This window comes from Neofelis nebulosa, chromosome 2 (assembly GCF_028018385.1).
Source record: "Neofelis nebulosa isolate mNeoNeb1 chromosome 2, mNeoNeb1.pri, whole genome shotgun sequence".
Lineage (NCBI taxonomy): Eukaryota > Metazoa > Chordata > Mammalia > Carnivora > Felidae > Neofelis > Neofelis nebulosa.
Window position 1 is genome coordinate 183623992 of NC_080783.1, and position 16183 is coordinate 183640174.

The following is a 16183-nucleotide window of genomic DNA, read 5'->3' on the forward strand; positions in this document are numbered from 1 at the left end:
TTTCTCTCTTCTACTGTCTGATGCTTTGGCCAAAGCATTGGCCAAATTGGAGCACCTTGTGGCTCCATTCATAAAGGGATTACCCCCCATATGAGATTTGTCTCAACTCTTAGCCTCTAGAATATTTCCCAGCTGTTGTGATTCTGTGCAGCTAAGACTATCCCCTCCCTGCATCTGCACCTAGGAGGGCTTCCCAAATGGGAAGAGTGTAGAACAGCATACCTGTATATCATGGTTACTCAAGAGAGGATTATTAGTTCAAGTTGAAGTTGATAACTGCATGGGGCAGTTATCAAGAGCCAGGACATGGAGTCAGGCAATCCAAAGCCAGAGCAGAGAGCAGAATGGAGGGTAGCAGAGAATATAAAGATAAGATACCAGAGCTTTCACTCCATTGGGCTTTAAGGGCATTTCTGCAGCATAGACAAGGGATGCTGACTGTGTTTGAAGGCCCATAGCCTGGGAAGCTGGAGAAAGCCAGGATTAGAAGAGTCAATATCTACAAAGTTTTTAACATGCTATTTGATACATAATAAAAACTAATTCCCTCCTTACCTCTCTTTCATTTGCTTCAACATGTATTTACCAAGCTCCTCAGCTATATGAAGACTAGTGCTAGGCACTAGTTACAGGGATACAATATAATGGAGGAGGACATAGAAACTGCCTACTAAAATTCAAATACAACAGACTTTCTACCAAATAAAAGTACAATATAATAATGTCTTCTGGAAGCAATAAAAGGAGAGGGATTAGTTTCACCTAAGAAATCAAAATAAGTTTCAGAGAAGAAATAGCATTTGATGAAGACCTTGAAGCACAACCAAGACTTGATTGGTGGAGAATGGAGAAAGCGTCAGGCAGTGGTAACATCATGTGCAGAGGCCTGGAAGTGAAAGAGTAGAGGGCATAGGTGGGGATGGGTAAAGGGTCCAGTGTGCCTTGACTTTGGGTGACAGGAATAGGAGAGAGTATGAAGTTATGCAGTGGAAGGTGAGGGTGGGGAAGACATTGGAGACTGGATCCTTGAGGGCCTCCTCTGGACCAGAAAACCTCAGTATTTGTGGAATCTTTTAGGGTTCAGAAGGTTGGGCTCAAATACATTATTTTCTGGCAGCAAGAGAGGGAAACAATTCAGAGGAGCAAGACAAAGCTTGAGTTGTAAATTATTCTTCTCCTGCCTAGACCTTTATTCAGCCTGTTAGGTAGAGAGATTTACAACCTTCAAGTCCCTGGTCTCCTTTTGCTTGATGTCTTCTTTCTCCAGCTGTGGGACTGTTTCTAGAAATTTCTTAGCCAGTTAATCTGATCCTTGGACTATGGAGTCTCACTGAATGAAGCCTATGTCTCTCATCACAAATTTGCTTTTGGTAGGAGTTGGGGTGGTGGACTGGTATTGGAGCCCAGATTTCTGTTTTGCTAATGTATGTTAGAGCACCAGCTTCAGTCCTAAATGGTGATGGCATGTGGCTTTGACCGTGCTGTGCAATTCAGCAAACTTTCACATCCTTTATCATGTTTGATTCTCCTACCAACCCTGAGAGAATAGATACAATTTCCACCAATCCCATTTTACAGAATGAGAGAGTAGGATGATGGGAACAGAGGCTGGCCCAGAGCAAGTTAAGAGCATGGTTGTGCAAAAAAGGGTTATCTAGGGAATGACAGGAACTCTCATTATCTGGGACTGTGAGGAAGGAGTTGTTCCTGAAAGTTGGGTCTTAAATGCAGTAAAGGATCTGTCATAAAAGCTCTATCAAATTAAATCATGGGCAATGGTGGAGAATTAAATCATGGACAATGGTTGGAGAAGGATGAAGGGCTTTGAAATCCAAAACAAAGGTCCTGAACAGAACAGAGGACCAAGTCACAGACTCCAGAAGCAAGGAAGGAGCCTGTCTAATCTCTCCCTTACTATGTCACCAGCACAGAGACTTCCTGCTTTTGTACCTTCAGGGTCTCCCTGTCACCCACTGGAGACAGCTCATTGTCCTTAGCAGAACACTCTGCCCCAAAAGACTTTTCCATCTTTATCTCTTAGACATACTCAGCTTATCACCTGCCACTTGCATAGATAATGCATTTTGCCACATGTGTGCCTTGGCTCATGGTTTTCTCTGCCAAAAATTCCCTGTCCCCTTGGTTCCTGCTTGTTCATTTATTCATGTACTTCTTCCTTTAGTCCATCAGTAAATAAAGTGCCTACTGTGTGTCAGGTACTGCTCCAGATACCGAGAATACAATAGAGAGCTCATAAACTGCCTCTGCCTCCCTGGGCGATGAGAAAGGCATCGAACAATCACACAAGTATATAAGGCCAATCTATAATAAGAGAAAAATATGTGCTATAATAAGATAATCCACCAGGAGATCCTGGATGGGTTCTGTCATCAGGGAGGGCTTTTCTGAAGCAGGATATTTAAGCCGATCCTTGAAGGAAATCTCTGATGCCCCTTGGGTCAGTTCAGCAACCAAATCTTTCATAAAGCTGATTCGAGAAGCAGGTTGGAGTACTGGAAGTCACAGCCCCAGTGAGAAGGCGGGTTGCACTAAAATGGGATCCTTCCTTCCCTCCTGGCCTCCGCAGCAATTCCCAAAATAGGAAGCAAACGGAATTGTTTTTGTGTTCGAAGCTGAAAGTATTTTTGTTTCCCTCCTCCCTCTGCGTTCCCCCTGCCAACGTGCTTCTCACCCGATCACAGTATTTATGTTTAGAGTCATGAGGCGCCTCACATGTTCATCTCCCACGTGCCAAACATGTGCAGGACACTTGATGTGCATCTTCACATTAAATCCTTACAGCACTGTGCTGAAGTCAGCATTACAGTTCTCATCTTATACATGAGGAAACTGAGGCTCTCTGAGGTTAAGCCAGTTGCCAGGTTTACAGAGGTAGTAAGCGGCAGGGCTGAGACTCCAAGCCAGCCAGTCACAGCCACTCGTCCTAGCAGTGTTGGAGCACACAACACACATTTACTTCCTCTCCACCAGAAGCCCCTCACACGTGAAGACAGCAACCTGGCTGACCACGGAGTCTTCACATCTCTAGGCTGGGCTCCCCAGCCTTTAGCTTTTACCCCAAAGATGGCAAGTCCAGAGCCTCCCCCCAGTAGCTGTTTCCTTCTGATGGGATTCCTGCTTCACTTCTTTAGGGGGCAACTGTGGGCATGTTGCTCCCTAAGGTAACTCAGCCTCATGTGAGATTCATTCCCCAACCCCACTGACCTATAGGTAAAGGCCAATACCTCACCACAGCTAATAGAGCCCTATGTGATTGGCCCCTGTCTGCTCCTCCAGTGTTATATTTTAACAGATACCCACTCATCATCTCCTCTTTTAACACTTCACCTCACCTAATACTTTACACTGTGAGCTTCCCAGCATCTTCCATTCTCTCTCATTTCTACTCTTCCAAACGGGTCTATCCTCGATCTTCAGTTAACCAACTCCTATTTATGGGAGGTTAAGTCATCCTAAGGGAAGTCTGCTCTGACCATGTGGGCTATGGTGAATGTCCTTCACCCAGCCCCTATGTTTTTTGGGCCCTAGCGCTTGGCATGATTGATTGTGATTGCCATTTTATATCTGACACCCTCACTGTGAGCCCTTAAAAGCAGAAAATAGGTTTGGCTTTCCTGCCATTGTATCCCCAGTGCCTGACATACACTGAGTTTTCAGTAAAAATAGGAGAGCAGGAAGAAAGAAAGATTGGAGGGCTTATAGACTTGACACATCTCAGGAGAAGGTACCTAACTACCCCAGTGGCTGGCAGGCATGCTCCCCTGCATACACACAACTTTTCTAAGTGACTGCACAGTCCCACCATCCCCTTTCTTTCATGTATCCTTTGTAAAAATTCTGTAAAGCAAACAGTCCCATTCTATAGATGCCAAAATTAAGGCCTAACAGTGGTGCCTTGGTTCAGAGATGAAATAAGCAGAACTGGAATTCAAATTATTAATCACTTATTCATTCATTCAATTATTCATTCATGCATTTTACACACTTTGGTGCATCTTCTGTTTCATATTTTGCGCTGGGCACTGAGATACAGAAGAATCAGTTTTGATTCTTGACCTAGACAAAATCCAAAGGAAGAAAAGGAGAAGTGAAGAAATGTAATAGTCATGCTTGGATAGAAATGTGTTCAGGGTGCTGCATGAACAAAAAGGAGGGAGCAGGAAGCTCTATCTAGAATAGGAAGCATTGGAGCTGGGCATCAGGCAGACAAGAAAAGGGAAGTACATTCTAAGCAGAGGACTTGGGGAGTGGAGAAGGACAGAACCAGGGAAGGTGATTGGCAATGATCTGTACCTTTGATCAGCAGAGACTTCAGTCTGCCCCAGCTGACCTTTGCCTTGGTGCCACAGTCTAGCCAACCTCTGAATGTGTGCTTGTCTTCAGGTAGGGCTGGCTAACTTAGCAGGGCAAGTTGGTTAATTATTTGGCACTGTGTTCTAGCCTACTGAGCAGGGCTGGACATAACAGAGGGAATCAGAGGTGATAGACAATGATGAGAAAGCAAAATTGCTTCTTAGGATTTGTCTCCTAACTGTCCCTACTTAAAAAACATGCTATCAGAAAGAAGGAAACCTTTGCTCTACTAATGGATAACCATGTAGTGAATAATTAAATGTATTCAGAAACCAAAACTTTGTCCCTCTAGAATCTTGGAAATTCTGATACCAGAAGAGCTGGTATAGACAATAAGGGAATTGCCACTGGTCGGGTTAATCTGGTGCCAGTGAGGTAATATGGATGCCAGAAGGATCAGTTTGATCATAGGCTGTATTAATAGGAGTCTAATTACAAGAACAGAACAATACCAATAGATCTATCTATATCTATCTATTATGTATCTATCTATCTATCTATCTATCTATCTATCATTAGAGATATTTGTTGTAAGGAACTCACTCATGTGATTATGTAGACTGACAAGTGCCAAGATCTTCAGTTGGGAAGTTGCAGACCCAGGAGAGCTGATGGTGTAATTCTGGTCCAAAGGTAGGTAGGGCAGGCAGGCTCAAGACCCAGGAAAAGCCAATATCAGAGTCTAAAGGCAGGAAAAAACTGATGTCCCAACTCAAAGGCAGTCAAGCAGGAAGAGTTCTCTCTTATTTGGGAGGTAGGGGTGGAAGGAGTCAGCCTTTTGTTCTATTTAGACCTTCAAATGATTAGATAAGGCCCACCCACATTAGGGAAAACAATCTGCTTTACTTGGTCTATTGATTGAAATGTTAAACTCATCCAAAAACATGCTTTTTTTTTTCAATGTCAGATGCAGGCATGAGACTAGAAGATTTCTAAGAGCTCTTGTAAGTCTAGCATTCCTTGGCTCACACTTTTATATCTTTAACCAGAACTACTTCTGTAGTCCCCACATTGGTCTCTCTACCTTCAATCTCTACCTCTGTCCCCCACAAATCTATCCTCCACATGTGTTCCCATGTTCATAATGCAGCCAGAGAGACATTCTTGGTGCACAGTTCAGACCAATTCCTGTCCCTGCTTAACTCTTTTAATGGCTCCTTATTGCCCTCAGGATAAACCCTCATCTCTCCATCCTTTCTTAGAGAAGGGCTGATTTATATTGGCATCCAAGGCCCTTCAGAATCTGGCCTGAGGACCCTTTATATTACTCTTTTCCTGTGCACCCAGCATTTCGACCACAATGAAGTACCATTCCCCAAACGGGTTCTGTCACATACCTTTTTTAACCTGTTTTCTTTGTTTCAAATGTTCTTTCTCTGTTTCTCTGCCTCCATATCCTACAGAATCTATTTTGAATGTTAACACCTCCAGGAAGTCCTCACAGACCATTCAGGCTGATTTAGGAGCCTGTTGTATGCTCCCCTAGCACTCCATATTAAGCTCTTTGACGTAGTAGGAAGGCTGACCTTTCCCAGTTATTTCATGAAGGCTTGAAGGCAAAGATAAGCATTTGGTAGTGGGGCCTGCCATATGGAGTCATCATACTTATGTCCTGACCAAGTGAAAATATATTTCCACAATGGAAGTTGGCTTCCTCACTCCAGGATGTGGAATACAGTGACTTCGTGAAGTTGCCAGTATGATCAACCATTCCTCTGCTTGCCTTTTAAAATGATTTTTTAATTATAAAATTAACATGTTCATTCAAAAAATATGTAAGAAAAAATAGGTGACATGCTCAAGGACTACCACCACTGCCATACTGATGTATTTCCTTCCAGGCTTTTTTTCTGTGCATAGTCTTAAGAAGATGTTGAACACCTACCTCATTTTGTTTCTTGTCCTTTTTGTTTGTTTGCTTGTTTTAACATCATAATGTAGTTCTTTATTACCATTCTTCTTCTTCTTTTTTTTTTTTTTTAGAGAGGTAGTGTGAGTGGGGGAGAGGAGCAGAAGGAGAGAGAGAGAGAATCTCAAGTAGGTTCCATGTTCAACACAGAGCCTGACGCGGGGCTTGATCCCACAATCTTGGGATCATGACCTGAGCCGAAATTAAGACTCAGTTGCTCAACCAGCGGAGCTTCCCAAGCACCCCTTTATTACCATTATTCACAATGGCAGGATAAAATTTCATTAAGTGAATGCATAACAACTTATTTACACCTTGCTATTGAATATTTAAGTTACTGTTTTTCACCATTATATTTTTAAAAATTCTATGACAGACATCTTTGTGCATAAAGCATTTCTCTGTGTTTAGAATGTGTTCCTTGGGATCGGTGCCTGTGGTTTTTTTATCCAGTGAAAATCAGAGCCTTGATCTAGGATCTGCCTGTGTTTTCTCCCCCAAATCTTAGAGAAAAAAGCAAAAACTGACATCAGTGCTGAAAGAGTCACTTATCCCAGTGTTCAGTTTATGTCCCCTGATTAAGACAATGTGCCCTTTCTCAAATGTGGCCATAAATATTTGCCTTCAGTGAAGTAGATGCCAAGGAGATAATATTGATTGCAAATTACAGCCCTTGTAATTAACCAATTTGCACAGCTGGAAGATGGAGCTGGTGAAATCATTTGCTTCTGAAGAAGGATGATGTCCTTTCCAAATCTGCCTCTCAGATATGAATTTGGCCTAATCTCTGGAACATTCCTGGTGTAGCTGTAGACTGTCAGGTGCTCAAGAAGTCACCTAGGCTCTGGACAGAAAAGGAATGTCTTGGCCTCTTGCCTGCTACCCACCCAAAATGGGCCTACATCTCACAGGTGCCTCTTCAAATACACATAAACACACACTGGGAAGGATTATGGGCTGAGGTTGGCACCTGGGTGCTGTCCTCTCTGTTCCTGCCCTATCAGGAATGTGAAAGGGAGGCCCAAACAACCCCAAGCTGGGCTTCTGGTCCTAGACTCTGGTGGGATCCTGGCTCTAGACAGGTGGGGGCAGCAGAGAGCCAGTCAGTTTGGTCAGCTGGGATTCTAGCTGACCACAGCTGGTGGGAGAGCCCAAGCTGAGCAGTGTAGGAAAGAGAAGAACTTGATCCAGATATATGCATAAGTGGAATAGGGGTCGTGGTGAATTAGAGATGAATCTTAATTATTACTAATAGACCCTTTCACTGAGGCAGCACGCTTCAGTTTACAAATAGAATGATAGCAAATTATTTTGTTGAATACTCTCAATATTCATACTCATTTGATAAATGAAGAAACTGAAGTTCAGGGAAGTTAACCTTCCCAAGTTCACATAGCCCTAAATGGCAAATATGGGTAATAAACCAGGTCTGACTCTATGGAGTGATTGGAATACTTTGAGTTCTTTATATCCACTATTTCATTTGATTCTGGAAGTTGGTCAAGTCAAATAAATTCCCTTTAAGTGGACAGGTTGAGAGCTCCTAAACTTAACAGAACACTATCCCAGGTGACCAAGAAACCTTAGAGGCAGGAAAAAGTGGCATTCAAAATGTCACATATATGTTGAGGGCGAGGTGAGGAGGGATGCTAGTCGCTAGCTACCAAGAAAGCACTTGGGCATATACCTTTCCAGCCTCAGTTTTTCTATCTGCCACTCAGTTTTCTCTCTGTGCTCAAACTATTCCCAAGCATTTGTAATTCTTAGAATAGATCAAGTTCTCTCTCATTTCCAGGCTTTTGCATATGCTGGTCCCACTGCCTCAAATGATTTCCCTCACACCTGCTGGTCTGGTTAATTCCTCTTCATCCTTAGGACCTCTGAGGGCATTCCCTGAGCCCCTCCTTTCCCGGGCATATTAGGCACATCTGTATTCCTGTAGCAGGATTTGCCTAAACCTCCATCTTGGCAAGTATCACGCTATATTACAATGTCTTTTTTCTTTCATTAGACTGTAGGCTCTTTACTGACAACCATATTTTATTAATCTCTCTGTTGGGCATATAGTTGGTGTTCAAATATTTGTGGAATGAATGCACGCATGCATGAAGAAACATCTTCCACGGTGCAAAAGTCCAAAAGTGCCGGAGGTTTCATGCTTATTGATTAGAAGGACCAGCTCTCAGAACCCATTAGGGAAATGAATGCTGATCCCTAAACCTTGGAGTAACAGCCTAGCAAAGGTGGAACACATTGCCTTCTCTGCAGTTTCCTACCTGGGTGGTCATATGGTTAAAAGATACTTAAGACACTATTACACCTCATGCAACAGAGAAAAAATCATTATCTCATTCCCACAAAGGCCTGAATGTGAAGTTCAGGCCCCTCCACCGTTCTATTTAAGCTCTTTTTTAAGATTGACTTGGCAGAGTGAAATCTGGTTGTTCAGCCACAAAGGGGTGGTCTCAGATTTGGTCAAGGCACTTCAAATTTCACCTGGCCACCCAAAAAGCAACTCTTTCAAAGGTTACCCCCATTGCTTAACTTATACACAAACTCCCCAGTACCCAACCACTGCTACCCTGCCAAAGCATTTAACATAGCAAATTCCATAAACCAACAGAACTGACCACATCCTCTCTCCCTTTCTCTCTCTCTCTCTCCCTCCCTCTCATTCTGTTTCTTATTTTCTCTGTCTCTTTCTTTCTCTCTCCCTCCCCACCATATACACACACCACACTCTTCAACTGAGTGGCTGAAACCTACCCATGTTTTATTTAGTTTGAGCAGCTAATGCCAGAACAGAGGTAATGAAATATATTAATTATATTAAAGATGTCTTAGAGAACCAGTATTTGCTTTAAAGAAAGAAAGAAAGGGCATATCTGACTCTGAGCAGAGATGATAGCAACAGGCAGATGATTAACAGCTAATAATATTAGTGTTGTAATTAGAACCGCCTTGAACTCTTAACCCATCTGCCTCTGTGATTTCTAGGTCCATACAGTGAACAACAAGATGATTCTTTCCTTTTTTTTCCTCCCTTTTATTGATTTACCTGGCTGTTCAGAATATATTCTTTCTCAAATAAATATTAATAACTGCTACCACTTATTATTCACCTATTGTATGACAGCTGCTTTGTAATTACTGAGGGTACAAGGAAGAATATAGCTATGGACTCAGCCCTTAAGGAATTAAATACAATTTATTCTCGCAAAGGTCTTATCTGGTAGAATTACTACCCTTACCTTTACAAATGTGGAAACTGAGTCTGAGGAGGGTGAAGTGACTTGTTGAAAGCCACTCAGCTTGTAAGTAGCCAAGCACAGATTCAAAATTTATTCTGTTTGACTCCAGTTGACGTTTTTTCTAGTATGCCACAGTGCTCTACAAATGGCCATTATTGCTGTTACCTTGGTAATTCACCCACCCTGGTCAACTGTCTTTGACTCAGCTCACAGTCTTTTCAGGAGTGGAGGAAAAGGGAAAGGAGGAATGTAATCAAACAAGAGGTCAAGTACTCTCTACCTGGCTGTTTGGGAAATCACCATCATCATTAAAGTGTTCTGCATCTGGAGCCCCAATAAGAGCAGCAAACTGGCAGATCTCAGTGATGGAGAAAAATCAAGCAGGTAGTTCTTAGTTATCCATACTAGGACACAAATGGCATCAAGAAAGTCTAGACTCTTAGCTGGGGTTCAAGAGAAGAGCTAAGAGATTCTAAGTCCCAAGGAGGAGGTTGGCAGGGAACTGGAGATAATCAGTCTTTGGTGGACACTAATAGACAACAATATTGCTGAAGGTGTTGCTGAGATAATATTATGGTAGCATTTCCCCAGGGGACTCAAAATATACATGTCCAACCTCATCACAGCCAACTCTCCCTGAGGAAATATATTCATAACGAAGGACAAGTTAGGTATTCTTACCTGGGACTTTGGCTCCAAATCTCAGTGCAGAACTCTCCTGAGATGAACTGAACTGAAGTGTGAGTTCTTTTATCCCAAGCTTGTGAGGCTCAAGTTTTCTAGAAAGAAAGTCCTCCTCTGATTCCTTTAGTGCCCTGAGCTTGGCTTCTAGAAAAAGCTGCCCACAGTGTCCCTGTTAGACCCAGAGGGAAAGGAGCAAAGAAGTCCTCACAAGGAAGGGTAGTAACTCTAGTGCTAGGACACACCTTTTTCTCCCAGTTCTGCTCCATGATCAGTCATTCCTTCCCACCAAGCCTCCAAGGGAGGGAAATACACAAAGTCTGACCCATCAGAAGTAAAACAGAATCTTATTCTTAACTGGAGTTTTGGTCCCAAACCCTGGAAACCAGATTGTGAATCTGGTAAAGAGTAAATGAGATAATACAAGAAGCTTCTGCCATCAAACCTTGGCTTCCTTTAAATGGGGCCTAGAATCTCTTCTTTGGGTCCTATAATCTCTTCTCTCTTCTCTTGAACCACAGCCAAGAGTCCAGATCTTCCCAATGCCATGTGCTTGTTGATCTAGACATCTGAGAACTATCTGCTCAGTCTTATCATCACTGAACTCTGCTTGTGAACTGAGGGGTTTTTGTTTTTATTTTTATTTTAGTTTGGTTTTCTGCCAGGTCATCTCCCAAGCCTGCCTGTGTCTCTCTACAACAATCTGACACTATCTCTTCTTTACATATCTAATTCTCTTTATCCCTCAGCTGACATTACCTTCTTCTGGAAGCTTTTATCCTCCTATCCCTACTCTGCCTCCAGGCTGGGTCAGATTCCTCCTCTCTGCTTCCACTGCCCCTTGGCTTCTGCCTCTCACAGTACTTACCACTCCATATTATTTTTGAGTTTATGTGAATGTTTTTTCCCAAGAAACAAAATCCTTGATGGCAGAGAATGTGTATGATTCACTTTGTTTCCCCGGTTTCTAACCCAAGATCTGGCACAGAGCAGGGAGTGTTTGATGAATGAATAAATTGAGAAATGATGAATATGTCTGGTCCAGTGTAGTATTACCCAGGAGGGAGGAAATAAAAAGGAATGTCTGATCCAGAGTCCTTATTGTAAATTAAGATGAACCTCCTAACCTACCTCTTACTTCTGTTCATTATAGCCTATAGCCACCAAAATTGCTATTCATTCTAAAATCACACCCAACCTCTTCCCCCATGGTATCATGTACATTCCCATCCCTGACTCCACTTTGTAGCTTCCTCTGGGCAACTCTTAGCCTTGGGAAACCCCTCTTCTGTCCTAACTCATCCCTTTGAAACATCTCTCCATTTTAATGCCCTCAAAAGCAATTCCTCTCCTACAAGGTCCCAGCAACACAAGAGGACCCACACTTATTTTCTGACTGAGCTTCAGATAGTAGCCTCTCACCACTTTCCTTGCCCATGCTACCCTCACTTCCAGACAGACTTTCCTCAGTTTACCTTCCTGCCTGAGCTTCCAGATCATCTCTCATATATTAGCCTTTGCTGAAGGCTCCTTGTCTTTCATTTCAGACCTTCTTGGCATCTGTTCTCAGGTGTCAGAGATAGCCATGCCCTGGACACTGCTGAGTCAACTCTGCTAGTAGAAGTCTCTAACATCAGGTCCCACCCACTCCCCAGCGCCTCATCTGACACAGCATAATGTGCCCTTCTAAATGAGCCTCCAAATGGCATTGTAATGAAGAAGGCTGATCCTCAGCCAGAGACCAAAGTGGTCAGGACAGGACAGAACCAAGAAGACACTTAGTAAGAACCAGGGATCCCAGAACAGAAACCAGAGAAAAGGGAGATTTAAACAGCATAGAGGAAAATTTGGATCAAATTTTCAAGATCAGGAAGTACCAGTCCAAGTTGTCTGTTGAGTTTGAAAGAAAGCTAGAAAGGTACAGTGAGGATCAGATCTCATAGACCCTAAGTGCCAGACAAGAACATTTTAATTTGGTACAGTTAGAAATAGGAAGCCATTATAGATGCTTGAACAAAGCTGCCCAGGAACATGAAGAAGGCACAGACTGGAATGTTGGAGACTTGAGTCTGAGGTTCTCGCTTTGTCACTAGAGGGCTGGTGGCTGTAGATACCTCTAGATGCCTCTCTTCCCCAATCTGTCACAGAAAAATTATGTGTCAGTGTCAAGTGGTCTTAGAAGCCCCTCTCAGCTCTTGGACTCCATAGCACAGACAGTTTTGACCTGAATAACTTGAGCTTTCCTCCATCTACCCACCATCTCTATCCCCCATTGCCTATCCCCAGTCTGCTGATAATCAGGGCTCCAGAGGGTTACCTCTTGTGTCCCATCTGTTGGAACACAGCCATAGAGAGAGGAATGCTCCTGCCACATGTGCTCTTGTTTATTCTTGATGCTTTACAGAGAGCTGAGGAAAAGGGGGAGGGAAAGAGAGGGCCTCCTTGAAGGATCAGTTTCAAGTATTATTGTCCCAGTCCATATGTAGGGACTGGGCCCAAGCACAGCAGACAGTCAGCCTGTGGGAAAACTTGGACCTTTTGCCAACTAGAATCCTCCAAAGGTCAAATTAAAGACTTGGAATTTAAAAGAGAAACAAATAAAATGAACTGAGTAAGCAGATCTCAACTGGTTGCCTTAGATGGGTGAACATGACAAGGCCATATCTAAGCCATTTGTGTTGGTCAGTATAGGTTGGGCTAAGCCGTCGGCAGATAAACTGTAAAATTTCAATAGCTCATCATAGTAAAGTTCATTTATTTGTTGACACTAACAACCTGAAATTTGGGATAAAATAAAAATGGCTTCCATTTACTGAGTACCTATTATGTACCCAGGACTATTCTAGATGCTTTATGTAAATTATGCCCTTTTTACACATGAAAAAATTGAAACTTAGAGAGGTGAATGACTAAGTTCAGATAACTAACAAATGGCAGATCTGTGTACTGAAACCCACGACTATCTAGCTGCATGGCCTGTGCTCCTTCCCTTACTCCACACTGCCTCCCCAGTGGCCCTCTCCCTTACCCATATTATTCAGACACATCTTCCAAGGGAGAGGATGAGGAAAGGAAATTATTGGGCAAATGACCTAAGGAATGTCTATTCATAGAAATGATCTCCATTGTTCTTTCAGCTTGGCCACTGTCAACAGTGCAGCTTAACTGCACAGCCCTTTATTGTGTATTTGTCTCCCTAGATCATAAGGATCTTAAGGCCTTAGGACCCAAGGGCCATGTGTCCCCAGCTGCTAGCACCAATCCTGGCAGAGTGCCCAGAGAATGTTTGTTCATTGATTAAATGAATGAGTGAGTGAACTCATTCAGTTTTTGACAATTTTGAGGAGTCTTCAGATGAATGGTTGAAATCAGCTCATAAATCTTTAAGGAAAAAGTCTGTGCTCTATTGCTTCTTATATTTCCTGCATTTAACATAATAATAGGCATAGATTAGCTCTTACCACCACCCTCAATCACTGAAAAGTGGGCCCTATTCCTCATGCACTGAGAATGAAGTTGGAGAAATAGGGAGGAAGTGAATTTGGGGGATATTGCAAGGTTACAACAAGAAGACTTATTAGCCATCAAGATGTTAGAAGTAAGGGAAGAAATACATAAAAGAAATATAAGCATACCTATCTTCAGAAATGACCTCAGACCCCTAGGAACTATTTGGGTTATGAGTGAAGTGTGTAATGATGTGTCCCCAGACCACCTCAGCCTGTGGGCACAAATGGGGTCCCATTTATGGTATTCACCTGTGATTTGCTGGCTTATGCCCCTTCCTGCCAATGCAGGACTCCAGGCTCCTTCAAAGTCTTGCTTAGTTATTTCTGGAAGTCTCAAAGTGACATCACACATAACTCACAAAGGATGCATTCCACTTTACATGCCATCTACCGTGTTGCTTCTTTCCTGCTCAGCCCCGCCCATGAGGTTCCCTACTTCCTACTTCCTGTAATTGAGAGTGCTCCACCCTAGTCAGTCCCAACACCCACCAGGAGAAATCTGATGACCAACCAAAGGTATTTCCTGCTTATATCAAGCTTCCGGGACAAGAAATACTACAGCAACTGAAACTGCAGGCTTTTCAGTCCAAAAATTGGGAAAATGTTCATTTCCCCCTCTCTATATTCCTAGCTCTGTAGCCCTTTTAGAAACAGCTTCTACCTGCAACCCTTTCTTCCTGGGACTCAGTCACAGGTCCACCAGTCATATACCCCACTGTCACCCTCCTCCTTCCCTAAAGCAGGGCTAGCACATGTCCCCTTTGTGCTGATGTAGGCCTCCAAGGATCTTCCTTGATCAGACCTCTGCAAGAGCTGGCCCCAACCATCCTTCACAATAGACTGAAGCTGGGACCCTCACTGTTAAAGAATGAATAAAATGACCTCTCTTACTCTTTCTGAAATGTATTCTCCAAATACTAGTCTGGATATTTTTTTCCAGATCCTTTGTTAAACACTTCACAGGTTCCAAACATTATGAAAAGAGCTTTCTGTGCAGTGCTTCATTTAGTCCTTACCTCAGCCCTGGGACCTAAGAATTATTACCCCTTTCTACAGGTCCAGGGAGGGAAAGTGCCTAACCCAGGCCAGCCAGCTCTGGCACACTCACTCTCCTCTATCGTGACTCACTGGCCATGGCCTTCCTCTCCTCCCAGGAACCTATATTGTCTTGTTTCTTGCCTTTGCTGATTGCCATCCACACCATTCATTCTCCTTGTTCTTCTTCTGCTTCACCCATCAGATTTGACATTCAGCACATTATTTCCAGCTGTGCTGCCAACCACTCTGGACAAGAATCTGATTTCCTCTGCTACCCTGGCCCACATACAGGCTTAGGCCTTCTTTCCCTGGGACTCTCCAACTCTGGCCCTGCCTCCTGAGTGACATTTGCATCTGGCTTCCCATGGCCTTGAAAGTTAAATCTGTCAGCCCTTTCATGTGGTGTGTGACCTTCAGGAGTATCTTAACATCTCCAGGCCTCAGTTTAGTTGATTGCAGGTCAGGGGTAATAATACCTGTCTTGGAGGTTTACTGTGGGAAATAAATATGACAAAATATTTAGGGTACCCAGTATGATGACTGACACATAGTAGATGTAAAGTAAACAAAGTACTCAAAAAGAGCTGATGTTTACTAAACACGTATCACATGCTCTGTTAAGTGCTTTGTTGAGTTTATCTTATCTAATCCTCCCCTCAACCTTTTGCAGCAGGTACAGTTATCATTGCATTTTACAGATGTGTAAACTGATACCAAAACAGGTTAAAGGACTTACCCCAGGTCTCAGACCTTGAAAGTGGCAGGTCTCAGATGGAAGCAGACCCCCATATTTAATAACTCACTGTCTTGTACTGCTTGGCACAAAGCAGACCCTCTACAAATGGGGTCGTTGAGCTGTTCTTATTAAATCAATAGCTAAATGAATGCATTTTCCTTCTTTTTGTGCCATTGCCTGAGACACCCATTCTCTGCCCTAAGACTTGTCCACTCATTTTCTTAATCTCCTCAGGGGAGACTAAGATGTTGCAATTTCCTGTGCCCCCAGAAATGCACCATATTGCGGTCTTCCCTGGGTAGGGCAAAGCCCAATCCTGACCAGCCCAGTCTCTGGCTGAGTTCCTTGGCCAAGAACAGCACAGAGAGAGATCCTTTCACAACTGAGGCTTGCCAGCAGAGCACTCCTGCTGAGCCAGGGCCTCTTGCCAAGCAACTTTCCCTGCCCCTCTGATATGCAGATGTGTGCAAGAATTCTACACATCTGCATAGGGCGCATCCAAAAGCTGTGACTTGGCAGAAAAGAAGGAAAATGTGAGTGTCAACTCCAGAGGAATGGCTGCTCCAGAGGGGCCAGGCAGGGGAGGACAGCAGATCAGGGCTGGGAACAGTCAGCTCAGGGTAGACGAAGGATAGAGAAATAGCACTATCCACCCCAACTTCCACCTCTCACAGAAAGGCTGGTG

General features: G+C 43.4%; 1 protein-coding gene and 1 long non-coding RNA gene across 9 annotated transcripts in view; one reads left to right on the top strand and one right to left on the bottom strand.

Annotated features, from left to right (window-relative positions):
- LOC131504751 (BEN domain-containing protein 5) overlaps positions 1-16183 on the top strand; it is a 1495810-nt gene that overhangs the window by 1198914 nt on the left and 280713 nt on the right. The gene's annotated exons all lie outside the window — the stretch shown is intronic.
- LOC131504755 (uncharacterized) lies at positions 12167-14044 on the bottom strand. The gene is made up of 3 exons (XR_009258140.1): positions 13974-14044; positions 12533-12623; positions 12167-12353 (listed from the first exon to the last, which is right to left on the bottom strand). It is a non-coding gene; the product is annotated as an uncharacterized LOC131504755 (long non-coding RNA).